This window comes from Hordeum vulgare, chromosome 7H (genome assembly GCF_904849725.1).
Source record: "Hordeum vulgare subsp. vulgare chromosome 7H, MorexV3_pseudomolecules_assembly, whole genome shotgun sequence".
In the NCBI taxonomy this organism is placed as follows: Eukaryota; Viridiplantae; Streptophyta; class Magnoliopsida; order Poales; family Poaceae; genus Hordeum; species Hordeum vulgare.
Window position 1 is genome coordinate 212372288 of NC_058524.1, and position 17062 is coordinate 212389349.

Sequence of the window (17062 nt, forward strand, 5' to 3'; positions counted from 1 at the left end):
GCATCCAACCTGTTTGCTCATGAAGACCTAGAGCTCATTTGAGGAGGCTCACCATTGGAATATGCAAACCAAGTTCTATAGTGTAAGGGTCCCCACATAGTTATGCATGAATGAGAATCTCTATGTAGTACAAATATAGCAATAGAGTATGAGTGTCGATCTTTCAAAAAGAATAGTAGTGTTGCCCCCTTCTCTCTTTTTATTTCTCTTTTTTTATTTTTCTTTATTTTTTCTTTTTTCTGGCCTCTTTGGCTCTTTCTATTTATCTCTCATTTGTCCTCTTTGGGATCTTTTGATTTGTCCTCTTTGGGATCTTTCCCTCACTTAAGGGAAGACTCTATGTTTTACAAGAATAAAAAGAAAAATCATCACACTTTATAAGAAGTACTCAACATAAAGACAGGTGAAAACTATCATGATGTATGCAAATGTATGCCTCTGCTAGTGTAGCAGGATATGCAATGATAGTAGCGCGTTATACAGCAGCAATAAAGGCATGGCCCAACTATCATGTGGCTCCTCGATCAAGCGAAAGCATGTATGACATGAAGATCAAGTCATGAGATGGTGGATGTTACATGGCAATGTATCTCGGAAAGGCTATGAAAATGCTTTTATAGGTAGGTATGGTGGCTGTTTTGAGGGAAGATATAATGATGCTTATGTATGACAGAGCGTATCATGTCATGGGTTTGGATGCACCAGCGAAGTTTGCACCAACTCTCAAGGTGAGAAAGGGCAATGCACGGTACCGAAGAGGCTAGCAAAATATGGATGGTGGAAGTGCCAACAATCGAATACTCACATTAGTCCGAAGAACTCATACACTTATTATCGGTAACTCTCTATCTAGTTAGGAAATTCACAAAGAGACAAGTACCCCGAGGAGGAGTGTTTGGGGGTTTGGTTATCCTTGCACATCCTGGACTCATGGTAACGTGAGGGTACTCTATATATTCCAACCCCTCCAGAGGTCAGCGATCAATTTAGTAGCTAGAGTTCTCCACTAATTTTCAGTTTTAAAAAAACACATGGATTTCCCAAAATATGAGACATATCACTAATAGTCTCAATCTCTTGACACTAATAGTCCAAACATTACTCAAATCAATACCTCAAAACTATTGCAAGTTACTACTATACTTAAATAGCAACCTCAATTACCTACTCATGCAAGACACACAACTCAGTGCAACAACACAACTCTCTAAACAAGATAACCATGATAACTCAAGAGAGTTCCAAAAGAAACCTAAATAATAGCTCTTAAAAAGATAAGCATGAAAACTAAGAGCTAAACATGACAGTAGCTATGAAAAGATAAAGAACACACAAAAAGAATAAGCATGAAATCTATGTTGTGTTCTAGAGTGGAATGGAGCGTGTTTCTCTCACAAACAAGGTAGGCTAGGTTCCGACTTTTTATGAACAACAAGAAAAACTAAAACAAACTAAAAAGTAAAGAGCGGGACGCTCCAAGCATAGCACATAACATATGAAGTGATAAAAATATAGCATGCATATGGATGAACTGATGATTGTTGATAGAGAAGGGGATGCACGGGGGCATCCCCAAGCTTAGATGCTTGAGTCTCCTTGAATATTTCTTGGAGGTGCATGGGGGCATCCCCAAGCTTGAGCGCTTGACACTCCTGTATCTTCTTTCATCATCTCCCATCGCATACTTGAAAACTCCATTCATACGAAACTCATCATAAGCTGATTAGAGTGGTTAGTACCCTTAATAAAATCATTTATTACCTACTGGAAATAATGATTTTCATGAAAAAGCTACTGTTTATCATGATTGCCCAAAGGTTTTTGCAAAGGAAAAGCAAGCTTAATATTTGCAAAATAATGAAAACGCAAAACATGGCAGAATATGTGAAAAACAGAACAACAGGTAGTAAATAATTTATTTGGGGCACTTCTGCAACTCAAATCAAAAACTCAGAACACATGCCACAAAGGCAATTATATAGAGGATGCTTTCAAAATAATTCAGATCAAAAAGATGATTTGGTGATTTTTGACGATTTTTTGGTCAAGCAGACATAATGTGTTTCTGGACAGCATGTCACAAGTTTTGAACTTTCTTGCAATCAAAGGCTAAAACTTGGCACAAAGCCTTAAAATAAAGATACAATGATGTTGCTACAGTAGTAACACACATCAAGACCACTAAAAATGAAAGTAAAAACAAATTGGGTTGCCTCCCATCAAACGCTTTCTTTTATGCCTTTGAGCTAGGCATGATGCAAAAAGATCAAGTTTTATCAACTCCATAAGAATAACTTGCCCGAATGAGGGACTCATAAGGTAACTTAATCTTTTTTAGAGGGAAGTGCTCCATTCCCTTTTAATGAGAAATTGGAATCTAATGGTCCCCTCTTTCATGTCAATGATAGCACCAACGGTGTGGAGAAAAGGACGTCCCAAAATAATTGGACATGAAGGATCACATTCAATGTCCATAATAAGAAAATTAATGGGCACATAATTACCATTGACAAGAATAAGAACATCATTAATTCTCCCTAAAGGTTTCTTCACAGAAGAATCAACAAGACGAACACCAAAAGAACATGGATCATAAGGTTTCAGATCAAGCATATCATACATTCTTTTGGGCATAACGGAGGCACTAGCTCCAACATCACATAAAGCAAAGAAAGAGATATTATTCAATTTAAGTTTGACCATAGGATCCCAACCATCTTCTAGTTTCCTAGGGATAGAAGTCTCTAGCTTGAGCTTCTCCTCCCTAGCTTTTATAAGGGCATTGGTAATATGCTCGGTGAAGGCAATATTGAGTGTACTAGTGTGGGGGTCTTTAGCCATTCTTTGCAAAAAGGTGATAACTTCGGAAAGACTACAATTGTAAAGATCAAGATTACTACCATTAATTAAAGTGGTGGTCATGTCATCTAAGCTCATTCTTTTGGTAGTCTCTAAATTCTAAATACCTTCTTGTCCTATAGTTGAGGTATTAGAATCACCATTAATAGGTCCATTGGGACTAGGAGTGAGATGGGTGCTAAAAGTTTTGAGATCCTCAATAACTTGTATAGTAGCAATGAGAGTGTGTGTAGGAAGGCTCTTAATCCTATCTTACTCTTCTTTTTCTCTAGCCCATCTCTCTTTAAGTTTGGCTAGTATTCTTATGTTCTCATTAATTTGGACTTGGATATCATTCATGGGTGTGGTGTTCCTTTCCTTAAGGGGGGAAGTTCTAATTTTAAGCATATCTACATCATGAGCTATGTTGTCCACCTTCAAAGAGAGACTATCTTATTTTTGTAGTTTCTATTCTACACTCTTGTTGAAGGCTTTTTGAGAAGTGATAAAGTCTTTAAGCATGCTCTCTAATTCAGAAGTGGAGTTTTTGGTGCTAGGATAATTGTTGTTGTTCCCATAGTTGTTGGATGGGAAAGGTATAGGATTGCTACCACAATTACTCCTATAAGCATTATTATTAAAGTTGTTCCTAGAAATAAAATTAACATCAACTTGCTCTCTTTCTGGAGCAACCAAAGAATTTAAAGGAACATCATGAGGATCTATAGGAGCTTGCTTAGTGAGTAAAGTCATGATCATGTCAACCTTATCATTAAGGGAGGAGATCTCCTCAACAGAGTTTACCTTCCTACCTGTTGGAGCTCTCTCGGTGTGCCATTGAAAATAATTTTTCATCATCTGATCCAATAGCTTTGTGGCAGCACCAAGTGTAGTTGACATAAAGGTTCCTCCCGCAACGATTCTAATAGATTCCGCGAGGTAAAGTTCAATCCTGCATAGAAAGTTTGGATAACCATCCAAGTAGTCAAACCATGTGTAGGGCAATTCTTAACAAGAGATTTCATACGTTCCCAAGCTTGAGCAACATGTTCATTATCCAATTGTATAAAATTCATAATGTTACTTCTTAATTGGATAATCTTAGGAGGTGGGTAATACTTCCCAATAAAAGCATCTTTGCACTTATCCCAAGAATCTATGCTATTCCTAGGCAAAGATTGAAGCCACACTTTATCTCCTCCTCTCAGGAGAAAGGAAAAAAAAGCTTAAGTTTAACAATATCACCATCTACTTCTTTATATTTTTGCATATCACAGAGCTCAAACAATTGTTCAAGTGCAAGGCAACATCATCTCCAGCACCGAAGAATTGATATTTCATAACAAGGTTCAGTAAAGCATGTTTAATCTCATAGGGCGTGGCTCCACTAGCGGAAGCAGCAATAGGAGTGCAGATAAAGTCATTGTTGTTGTGACTAGTGAAGTCACACAACTTGGTGTTCTCAGTGGAACCCATAGCAGTGACAACAAGCAAGAACAAAGCAACTTTTTTTTGTGGTTTTTGGTATAAGACACTAAAGCAAAAACTAGAAAGAAAGCTAACAAGAATAAAAAGAAAAGGTAAAAGATAGTGTGCAACTCCCCTATCTTGAGGACTGGAGTCGCCGGCAACGGCGCCAGAAAACTTTGCTTGATGATGAGATGATGTATATACTTCTCGCTCCTCGTTGGTTACCCCAAGTAGAAGGTTGAGATGTAGTCAGCAACAAGTTTTCCCTTACACGAAGACTGTAAGGTTTATCGAACCACGAGGACTCCTAGGATCAACAAGTAGGTGTCTCCCACCCTGGCACTAGCAGAAGACGTGGATCTGCGCACACAACAAATAAAGTTGCTCCCAATAAGTACAGAGAGGTTTTCAATCTCTCCGGCCTTGTAGTTTGCAAAGGATCAAAACACAAGCGGGAATAGTAGTAGTGATTGCAACAGAAAAGTAAATGAAAACGGTAAATGGTGGAGGTGTAAACAATGATGGTGATATGGACCGGAGTCACATGATGTTCACTAGTGATGTCTCTCTCCCAAAAGACGATAAACATCTATGCTTGGGTAAAAAAATTACAGTTGGGCAATTGACAGAATTATGAATGCACCACAATGCTAATTATGCTACTTGAAAGTTAGAGGCTCAATAGTAATGGGCAGTACGCCAATACAAGTAGACCGTTTATTCATCAGCATCTACTTACTAATCATCCACCTTGAGATATCTATCCATAACATCTCGACGGTATTAAGTTGTGACCCCCACCCAAAGTGTAAACTCAAAGCAACGGACAACTATATTAACAAACTATGCGTAAGGTGAACAATCCTTGCAACTGTGGTCACAAGCACCATTGTTTTCTCCCTGGTGGAAACAACACATCCCCTAGTCTCATGTTTCTGTCACTCAAGCTAGACATCGAGGGGCATGAACCCACAATCATGCATAACACTCCCTCTTGGAGTTACAATCTACTACTCGGCCAAAGCAATATATAGCAATGGAGAACATGCATGAATCACTAAGGAACATAATATAAAAGGATAATCAAATATATAACTCATAACAATCTAAACATAATCTCATAATCCATCAGATCCCAACAAACCGGGCATAGCAATAGCATGAGAATTACATAGATGCCTTGATCATGTAGGGCAGCTCACAAGGACTAACCATTGAAGCACAAGATTGGAGAGGAGACATCCTATAGCTACTGGTCATGGACTCATGGTCCAAGGAGGACTACTCACGACACGTTCGGGAAGCGTCCATGGCGGTGGAGAAGCTCCCGGAGGTCAATCCTCCCTCCAACAGGGTGCCGGGAAGAGGTCTCCTGACGCCCACTATCTCGGAAGCCTTGCGGCAGCGGAACGATGGAGAAATTCGTGATTCTGGATGTGATGGAAGGGTTTCCTCGCGAAGGAGTAAATATAGGCCAAAGGAGGGCACCAGAGGAGGTGGAACACACCCTGGCGGCCTGTGGGCGAGGCCAGGGGGTAGTCCGCGCAAGGAGGTCGCCTGGACGGCCCCTGGCCCCATCTGGCCCATCTTCGGTGATCTGGAAGCTTCCGTTACGCTGATTTTTTATATATTTTTCTCGGGATATTTCGGGCTTCGAAAAATTGGGTAAAAGCCCCTGCAAAATAGACATCAGCAGACAGAAACTGGCACTGGGTGCACTGATTTAGTAGGTTAGTTCGAATATGTGTAAAAAGATATAAAAGTGTAGCAAAACATATAACAATGTCACCCAAAAGATCACAGAACAAGAAGAAATTATAGATACGTTTGGGACGTATCAGTCACCGGCAAGCCCACGAGGGCATCATGGACGATGCCTTTACAAGACGAAGATCAACTTTGTGAGGGAGAACAATACCCTTGTCCCCGTTTGAATTGCTGCCCGGTGGTAGCCATTTTTCTCGCCACATTTTGGGAAGAGAGGCGTACGGCAAAGATAAGAGGGACAAGTCGCTACGATAGATAGGGTTGAACGATTGAGCTACCCTCTCTCCCAAAACAGAATGGCCTTCCTCCTCACAACTTGTAGCACTTGTGCGCCCAAGAGAGAAATCAAATCACAAAGCAGGAGTAGGGTTTTGCACCGTAAGGTGGCTCGAACCTGGGTAAACTCTAGTGTGAGTGTCTTGCATGCGTGTCTTCATATTCTCCTAGATGAAGATTGCACGCAGTTCCCCAATGTTCAAACAGGGTTTTCAGAAGTTTTCTCGTAGGCCCAAAACCAACCTCCAACATTTGGCGCACCAGGTAGGGGAGCTCCTCATGCGTAATCTTCCTCGAGCTTTCTCGACATTGACATGGCCGAGGCATGCCGCAAAGATAAGTTCACAAGGCTTAGATGGCTCGCAGAGAGTGTGTCATCAACCACAACCATCATAGGTGTGCTAATGCCGCCACTGAGCTAGCAGCGGGGGAGGTACAAGCTTCCTTTGCTCTCCTATCGGTGCAGCCGCACCCTCCGCCGGTGCACCGCCATGGATTCCTCCCATGGTCACCGCGACCAGCCTGCTACACATTCCACTCTCCTCATGGTGCAAGAGCTGCTGCACTATCATCACACCGAGGTTGGCTACGACGTGTGGCTGGCACGCATCACCGAGCTGGTCAACACCGCCGGTGACGCCCCGACTCTCACCCATTCTGTGCCTCCCACTACGTCGCAGGGCACCACAGGAAGGACTGATGGTCAGAGTTGTGCGCGCTATTCGGCTCCAACTTCAAGGGCACGTATGAGTGCCCCCTCAACCTCAAGGACTTGCACACCATGCACCAAGAGACAGACGAGACCCTTTGCAAGTACATCCAACGCTTCAGCCAGGTGCGCCACAAGATTCCGCGGGCCTCCGACACTGCAATCATCTATGTGTTCTCTTTGGGCGCTACTAACGTCACGATGCGCGAGAAGCTCGCCATCAATGACAATCTTGACACCATCGCCATGATCTTCAACCTTGTCGACCGGTGTGCCAAGCCCGAAGAGGCTCGCCTTTTTGCCCACAATGATCCCAACGCGACTCTCGATCCTGCCAAGGCCAAGAACAAGGACATCAAGTGCAAAGGCCGTGTCGTGCTAACAGCTGATACTCGTGATCCACATTGGGTTTCCATGAAGAGGAACGGGTTATTGTAGCACAAAGTGGGTAAGTATTTCCCTTAGTTATGAAACCAAGGTTTATCGAACCAATAGGAATAGCAACCACATTCGTCCTCAGCGGCTGCACACAAAAGAACAAACAACTTGCACCCAACGCGGGCAAGAGGGTTGTCAATCGTCTTGTATTGTTATTTGCAAGAAAGTGAGGTGTGTAGATAGTTGTAGATAACAAGATAAAATAAAAACAACTAAATAACAACAAGGTAATGAATGTTTTATCAATATGTTGTGAATAGACCCGGGGGCCATAGCTTTCCCTAATGGCATCTCTCATGGAAAAATAGGATACGGTGGGTAAACAAATTATTGTTTGGCAATTGACAGAAAAGCGAATAGTTATGCGATATTCACGACAATGGTCATGTGTATATAGGCATCACGTTGACTACCCGCTGATTGCATTGGTTTCCCTACAAGCTTAAAGGGTGATGTATCAAAGCGACGACAAGTATTTCCCTTAGTTATGAAAGCAAGGTATCAATCCAGTAGGAAGATCCACAAGACTATTTAAGCAACACCTTCACACAAATAGCAAATCCTCACAACCCAACGCGTGGAGAGGTTGTCAATCCCTCGTGGGTAAAGTAAGGATAGATTGACAGATGGAAAAAAGAGTGATATCAAATAAAACACAATAAGTTATTTTTGAGTTTTTTGATAATATAGATGTGAAAATAAAAGAGCAAATAAAATAGAAACGCGAATAGAAAAATAGAGATTGCAAATAGATGATGTGAAGTAGACCCCGGGGCCATAGGCTTCACTAGTGGCTTCTCTCGAGAAAATAGCAAACGGTGGGTAGCCAAATTACTGTTGGGCAATTGATAGAATAGAAAATATTTATGATGACATTCAAGACAATGATCATGTATATAGACATCACATCCAAGACAAGTAGACCGACTTCTGCCTGCATTTACTTCTATTACTCCACACATCGATCGCTATCCAGCATGCATCTAGTGTATTGAGTTCATGATGAAACGGGGTAATGCCTTAAGAACGATGACATGATGTAGACAAGATCTATTCATGTAGGAATAGACCCCATTGTTTTATCCTTGATAGCAACGATACACGCGTGTCATGTCTCTTTCTGTCACTGAGATTGAGCACCACAAGATCGAACCCATCACAAAGCACCTCTTCCCATTGCAAGATAAAATATCAAGTTGGCCACACAAAAACCAAATATTGGAGAAGAAATACGAGGCTATAATAATCAAGCATGAATATGTTTTCATAGATCTGATCATAAACTCACAATTCATCGGATCCCAACAAACAAACCGCACAAGAAAGAGTTACATCATATGGATCTCCAAGAGACCATTGTATTGAGAAACAAAACGAGAGAAAAAGCTATCTAGCTACTGCCTACGGACCCGTAGGTCTGATATGAACTACTTACGCATCATCGGAGGACCACCAATGAGGATGATGAACCCCCCGTGATCGTTTTCCTCTCCGAAACAGACTCTAGATTGGATTTTGTGGCTTCTTGAACTTGCGGCGGCTGAAACTATTTTTCGTCGACTCCTCTAGGGTTTTCTTAATATTGGGGGTATTTATAGATCCCAGAGGCGGCGGAGGAGGCGCCCGGGGGGCCCACTAGACACCAGGACGTGCCCTAGTTTCTAGTGGGCCGCCTGGGCCTTCTTTGGTGCTCTTTCTTGTCTGCCAAGTTTCCTTATAGTCCAAAAAAATATCCGTAAAGTTTCATGGAATTTGGACTTCATTTGATATTTATTTTCGGCGAAGGAAAAAAACAGCAAGTGGCACTAGGCACTATGTCAATAGGTTAATCCCAAAAAAGGATATAAAGTTGCTATAAAATGATCATAAAACATCCAAGAATGATAATATAACAACATGTAACAATCAAAAGTTATAGATATGTTGGAGCCGTATCAACATCCCCAAGTTCAATTCCTGCTCGTCCTCAAGTAGGTAAATATTAAAAATAGAATTTTTGATATGAAATGCTGCCTCACATGTTCATCATATTCTTTATCTTTTCAGCATGGACATATGGACTTGTAGATGATGCAAAGCAATAGTCTATAGTTTGACATGAAAATTTCAATACTCAATCATATCAACAAGCAATCATGTGTTTCAACATATCAATGCTAAATAAAATTATCCGTAGCCCATCACGATCTATAATTTATCCATTGATGCAACACACCCAAATATGAGCTATATCCAATGCTCAAGTATGATAATGATGTTTCTTAGTTGGTGCTTTATAAGAGAAGATGGAGACTCAAATTCAAAATAAAAATTGCACAAAGTAAATAGATAGGTCCTTCGCAGAGGGAAGCATGCATTTGTAGAGGTGTCGGAGCTCAAAGTGAAAAACTTGGATATAATAGTTTTAGGTGGTATGATTTTCGTGTCAACGAAAGCGACTAAGAGTTTCCAATATGCTCCATGCTGAACAAATTATAGGCAGTTCCCAAACTAAAAATAAAGTTGATTTCTTTTTCCACCATTATTTCACATTCCACGTCTAGGCGAATCCACGGTGTTGGGGATATTACCCGTTGTGTGACCCGCCCCATTGGGCAGGTCAGGCTCATGGCGACTCAAGGTCCAAGAGCACATGAGGCATGAGGTGATCTTCGTAGAGAGGGACGATTTAGCCCATGAGCCTGAGGGTGACTCACGACCTAAGAAGAAGAATACTCGTTGGGAAGGTTTCTTTACTTGAGAGACACGGCGAGTTCGAGATATATCGGGTCACGATTAATCATGTGACCTAGACTCCTGTAACCCTAGGTCCTCGACCTATATATAAAGACGAGTCTCTAGGGCAGAAAGATTAAGTGACAATCCATCGAGAGCTAGGAGAGGCGAGTTACGCGCCCTTGTAATCGATTCCACCATCAAATATACACAAAGCATGACGTAGGCTTTTACCTCCATCGGAGGGGCCGAACCTGGGTAAACCCGAGTCTCGCTTCCGCTCAACCCTTTTGAGTCTCCACCAAGGTGCGATGGCTCCATCACTAAGTCCTTTCATGAGGACATTTGCCGTGACAAAACCACAACAGTTGGGGCCCACCGTGGGGCCAGCGCACGGTGGAGTTGATTTCTCAAAGGGAGTCCTTTTGGGGTTTGGGAGCTACGCGGTCGGCCTCATGACTAAGAGCCGTCGCGGAAAGTACTACATCGACAACTTTCAGTGGGGGCCTGACGCCGATTTGGTCGAATCTGGGTACAGGGTCCCCTTCGGCAAGATCCACATCTTCATTGGCAAGTTTGGGGCTCTCGTACCTGAGCCGGACACCTTCATTGACATCGTCGAGCCGGCCCGGTTCGCACACCCCGCCAAATGTCAGGTCAGGACACACTGTTATTTCGTTGGTTTTACGCAGGGGATCGACCCGTCGGATGAGCCGGTGATCCAGGAGAACACCCCTGACAACTCGTATTATGAGTCGTCAATCGGCAACACAGATTCGATCTACCCTCTCCACGAAGGGCGGCTTGGGGATCGTCAGAGTCGGCAATTTTTTAGGATTTTGAAGGACCCCATCGTTAGGTCGCCATCTACATGGTAGGAGCAGCGACACCTCAGCCAGCCGCGGCCGACAACAATGGAGCTAGCGGATCAGAAAAGACTCCGGCTCAGGCTATGTCGGACCTAGTGACGGAGATGGCTAAGCTCATGACAGTTGCCGTAAGGGCGGAGAACCAGGAAGAGGTCAATGCCGAGTTAGCAAATCTAAGGGAGGAGATGGCCAAGATCCAAGGCGAGATCGAAGGCGAGGCCACTAGGATGGCGACCCAACAGGCCCAGATCGCTGCAGAGACGGAGCGACTAAGGGTTCAAGGATGGCGACTTGAACGACAACAGCACACTTCTGACGCGATCCACCAGTGGAGGCATCACAATTGTCTACCGACCGATCAAAACCCTACCCGACTCTTTGACATCCCACATACCCCAGAGATGGAGCCTAACCAGCCATGGCGAGTCACCCAACAGGTTGACCCAGCTCAGCCGCCGCCCAATCTACAACCACCTCAGCGGAAGCTGGCTCAGCCGCCACGCTTCCAGACACCGCAGGGCCACTTCTTTAACCCCGTCGACAATGTGTTGGCCGCAACCCGCAATCTAGAGTCTCTTCCCATCCATGGGAACTCTCCAGCTGAGGTGGAGTCAAGGAACGCCATCGAGATGTTGAAAAAGGCGGTGGTCCAACATGCGCAGTACTCCTATAGTCGTGATCGGCTGCACTCTACGCCTCACGCAAGCCATACCAGGAGTCGCCATGAAGACCCGCCCGCGGTATCTAGTAGTGAATAACGCTGACAACCGCATGCCAATCCTCCTGGGCTGCCAGACATGCACACTCAGGACCTCGTGAATGCAGCACGAGCTGCTCGTCAGACGGAGATGGTAGCCGCGGCGGGTCAAGGCTATCCGGCTTGTGTGTCGCCCTCCCCCGCACACGGCGAGTCAGGAAGCAGGAACATAGGGATCCCCTGTCTGTCACCCGCTCTCCGCAATGAGCGTATGCCCAATGACTTTAAGGGTTCGCGCAAGGTTCCCAACTACACGCCGGATCTTGAGCCAGGAGCGTGGGTCGAGAGCTACGAGCTTGCGATGGACATGCTCGATGTCAACGACGCGGTATGTGCCAAGTACTTTACAATGATGCTCGAAGGGACGACACACAATTGGGTGAAGAATCTGCCACCCAACTCCATCAACACCTGGGCCGAGTTGAAGGAGCGTTTTGTCAAGAACTTCAGAGGAACTTGCAAATGCTGGATGACTATTGTGGACTTACAACACTGTGTCCAACGTCCGGACGAGTCGGCCCATCATTGGACGCGGCGGGTTGCAGAGGTAATCCATTCATCGGATGGTATCACGGCGGCTCATGCCGCGGTAATCTTGGAGAAAAACTATCACTACTAGCCCTTGGTGTTGAAGCTTGGGAGACTCAAGCGAAAGGTGCAAGATATGGGCGAGTTGATGGACACCCTGACTAGGTACGCCAAGTGAGACGATACCAGAGATCCCAGGGAGGACGATGATAAAATCAGCACTGTCAGAAGAGGAGAATCATCCAAAGGCCAATCTCAGGCCCAAGAACGAGGTAATTACAACCCCGCGGGTCAAGGGAAGAAAAGGCAGCAGGAAGGTACCACTAAATTCGTCGCCAATACTTACACTGGGACCGGGAACCAATGCCCGAAGAAAATAGGTTTCAGTGAGAAAAAGCCACGCAACTATCACAAGATGCTCAAGGGCCCCTGCCCACAACATACCACGGCGGAAGGTCCAGCCACTCATTCTTGGGAAGACTGCTACGTTATGCAGGAATTCCGTGCCGAGGCGCTCAAGAACAACCAAGGAGGAGGTAGTGGTGGACACTCGAACCAATTTGGATCGGGCGGATCACACAGGAGTCCGTTCGGTGGTTTCCCCAACCCTGGTCCTCAGGGTGGGTCACAGGCTAATGCTGGGCAGTATGAGGTCCAAAACAGCCAGCAATATAACACACATGGCGGATTTCAGCAGCAGCTTCGCCTGGGCGGCTCTCAGCAGCAGAACGACAACAACGGATTCTAGAACAATCCCAAGAAGTTGAACAACGGGCAGTATCATGTGTGTACCACCAATACTTGCAAAAGGGACAAGAAGGTTAAACATAGAACCCTCAGCGTCACTGAGCCGACGCTTCCCAGGTATCTCAACTGGTCTGAGTAGCCTATTATCTGGAGCAGAGAGGATCACCCTCCCCGGGTTGATAACCCTGGCGACTTAGCATTGGTTGTGGCACCACAGGTAGGGGGCTATACCCTCTCCAAAGTCCTCATGGATGGTGGCAACAACATCAACATCTTATACTACGACACCTTCCGAAGGATGAATTTCTCTGAAAGCGACTTGATGCCTTCCTCTACGGTCTTCCACGACATCATCCCGGGTAAGTCGGCGTATCCTGTTGGGCGGGTTAAACTCAATGTGGCTTTTGGCACCGAGTCTAACTATAGGTGCAAGTCTCTCATGTTTGAGGTGGTTAAGATCAAGAGCCCTTATCACACTCTTTTTGGTCGGCCGGCTTATGCCCGGTTCATGGCCCGCCCATGTTATATCTACCTTAAGCTCAAAATGCCAGGCCCTAAAGGAACCATAACGATCAGTGGAGATCGGAAGTTAGCTCAAGAGTGCGAAGAAGGAGATGCCGCTTATGCTAAGTCGGCCTGCGCAGCTGAGGAACTCAAGTTTCATCAAGCCAATGTTGACCCAGCGGACATGACCCCACTCAAGAAGCCCACAATTGATTTAGAGCCGCCCCTTAAGTTTAAGCCGATAGATGAAACTAAGCTAGTAGATTTCACACTTGGTGACTCTTCCAAGCAATTCACTATTTGGACGGTTCTAGATCCCAAATAGGAAAGCACGCTCATAGAATTCATCCATGAGAATTGAGACATCTTTGCATGGAAACCTTCTGACATGCTGGGTGTACCGAGAGAATTCGCTGAGCACCACCTTAATATAGATCCTAAGATGAAGCTGGTTCAGCTGTACCTTCGTTGTTTCAACGAGGAAAGGCATAAAGCCACCGAAGAAGAGGTAGCCCGGCTCTTGGCTGCTGGTTTCATCGTGGAGGTTTTTCACCCAGAGTGGTTGGGCAATCCGGTTCTGGTCCTCAAGAACAATGGCACCTTTCATATGTGCATTGATTACACTAACCTTAACTGAGCCTTCCCAAAAGATCCTTTTGCTCTCCCTTGTATCGATCAAATCATTGACTCTACGGCAGTGTGACAGCCCGAGACCGACGCCCAGAAGATTCCCCCTTTTATTTCCGTTTCCATCGTGTGCTTATTTTTATTTGTTGCATCATCATGTAGTTGCATCATCGCATCATGCATGGCATCTTGCATCGTCTGTCACGTGTGGTGTTTGGAGTGTTGTGCTTCGAGTGATCACCGAGTCATAGCGCGATAGTAGCTCCCCCTCTCTCTCCCTCTTATTTCGTTTTTGTGGTTTTTGCTAAAGATCAGTTTTAACCCCGTCAAGGGTTCGTCTTCTTCTTTTCATTAAAAATCATTTTATTAAATGTGGGGGCAACCCTTGGGTTTTGATTTTATTTTTTCCTTTTGTTTTATTTTAAAACCGTCTCATTTTCTTTTCTCTTTTAAAAGGTTTTATTTTATCCTTTAAATGAAAGAGGTTTTATTTTATCCTTCGAAAGGGTTTTATTTTTTATTTGTTTTAAAAAATGCCCAATCTATTTTATAGTTTTGGTATATTTTTAAAGGAGTCAAAAGGCATTTATTTTATTTTGTTAAAACCATTTTATTTTGTGGTTGATTTCTGATTTTCCTTAGGAAAGAGAGAGCAAGAGAGGAGAGAGGCCCAGCAGGCCAGCCGGCCCAGGCGAGCGAGCATGTGCCCTAGCGAGCCCGTATCTCCCCCGACGCTGCGCCTCTCCCTCGCTCCTCGTCCTCCCCCCCCCCCCCCCCCCGTGCGCCGTCGCGCGCCATAGCCCTCAATCCCCTCTCTGCTCCTCCCCGCGCGCGCCGCCCCTAGCTCGCCGGCAGTCACGGGCCCTCAGCGGCGCGTCCCGCCGGCCAGCCGCGCAGCGCCGCTCGCCGGCCTCCCCATGCCCCGTGTCGCGTTCAGCCCCTCCTGCCGCCGCCTCCTCCTCCCCGCGTGCTGCGCTGCCTGCGTGCCACTCCGCCTCGCCGGCCTCTCCTCCGCTGCCTCGCCCCATGCCTGCCGCCGTGGCCTCGAGAAACCCCGCATCGCCGGCCTCCTGCTCCCCTCCCGCACGCTATCTCCGGCCGAGCTCGCCGGTACGCCGCCCCTTGCCCTGCCACCGTGCGCCGCCTCGCCCTGTGCCTCGGCCTCGGCCGCGTCTCCCGTCGCTGCTGTGGCCTCGCACCTCCATCGGCCTCGCCTGCAGCAGCCCCTCCGCCGGTGCCGCCTCGTAGTTGCCGAGCTCGCCGTTTTTGCTGTCCGTGTTGCTGCTGCCGTTTTGCAGCTTGCCAGCGACTGCGTTTGCTATTGCTGTTTGATGAGGTTAGCTGCTGACCTGGTGCATGCTTGCTGTGCCTGCCGCTGGTGCCTTGCTGTTGCTGTATTGTGCTGCTTGCTGCTGTCGCCGTTGCCTGTAGCTGCTACCGCTTTGCTGCCGTGTAGCTGTTGCTTGCTGCGCTAGGTTGCCATTACTGTAGGTGTTGCGCTGCTCTGTTGTCTGATGTGCTTGCTTGCTTAGTCGCTGTAGTTGCTAGTTGCTGTTGCCGCGAGATGCTGTTGCCTTGCCCTTTTGCCTGTTGGAACGACGCCGAAGACCCCATGCACCATCCCCGCCACCATGGTCCATCGACGAGATCGCGTGTACAACGACGTCATCTTCGACGACCCCCGGAAACCGTGTTCGACTCCCGACGCCGAAGACCATGTACCACTACTTCAACTACCGGCGCGGGAACGACTACATCCACGACGACCAAGACTTCCACGACGACCGTTGGTCTCCTTCACCGAACCATTCCGCTCCGATGTGCACGCTCCGAAGGTATACCCCTGAGACGTGGCCGAGAACCGTGTACATGTGTTGTAAGAGATGTATGTATGTTTGCACCGTATGTTGCCCGTAGCATGTTGTCTTCTTTCGTCGTGCCTCGACACATGGGAACCCGATATACGGGATCACCCCATCTTATTTACCGTTCCCGCACGTGTTCCCAGTTCGTTGGCACGTTATCTCGACGAGTATCGGGATAGGAACATTGCCGTGGCATCGTTTCCGACTTGCCGCCATGGTTCCCTCTCGCTCGCCGTGGCGACACATGTTTCCTTCTCTTCTTGCCGTGATGTTGTAACTCGCGTGCATGACGCATTCATGGCATAATTAATCTTGTGTTGCATGCCTCTTGTGCCGTAGCTCCGTTCTATGTTCCGCGAGTTAAACCGACTAGGATGCCACGTAGAACCGTCGCTTCACCCCTTGCTATGTTAACAACAATTAAATATTGTCGTGCTAATTAACGGGAGGGAATTAAATAATTAAATGTGGAGTTTCGTCGATATGCAACTCGTTGCATATGGAGCTTCACTTAATGTGTAGAGTTTGTGTGAGGTGAATTGCCATGCCATCCCTTGCATCTTTGAACTGATCATGCATCATAGTAGGTTATGCATCATGTTGTGCATCGTGTGGTGAATATTTGTGTTGATGCTTGTTTCCGGTTTGCTCCGTCCTGATAGAGTTCCGCAAGCGTGTCGGAATGTGAGGACCCGTTCGACTACGTTGGTTCGCCGACTTCACCGAGTTGTTCTTCTTCCAAGCGGGATCTCAGGCAAGATGACCAATTCCCCAGATACCATTACCATCATTGCCATGCTAGTTTTACCGTTTCTACCGTTTATGTCTCGTTGCCTACCACTTGTTATATATGAGCCTCTCAACAATGCCATGATAACCTTCAACTGATCAACCTAGCAAACCACTGATTGGCTATGTTACCGCTTGCTTAACCATGTTGTTAGCGTTGCTA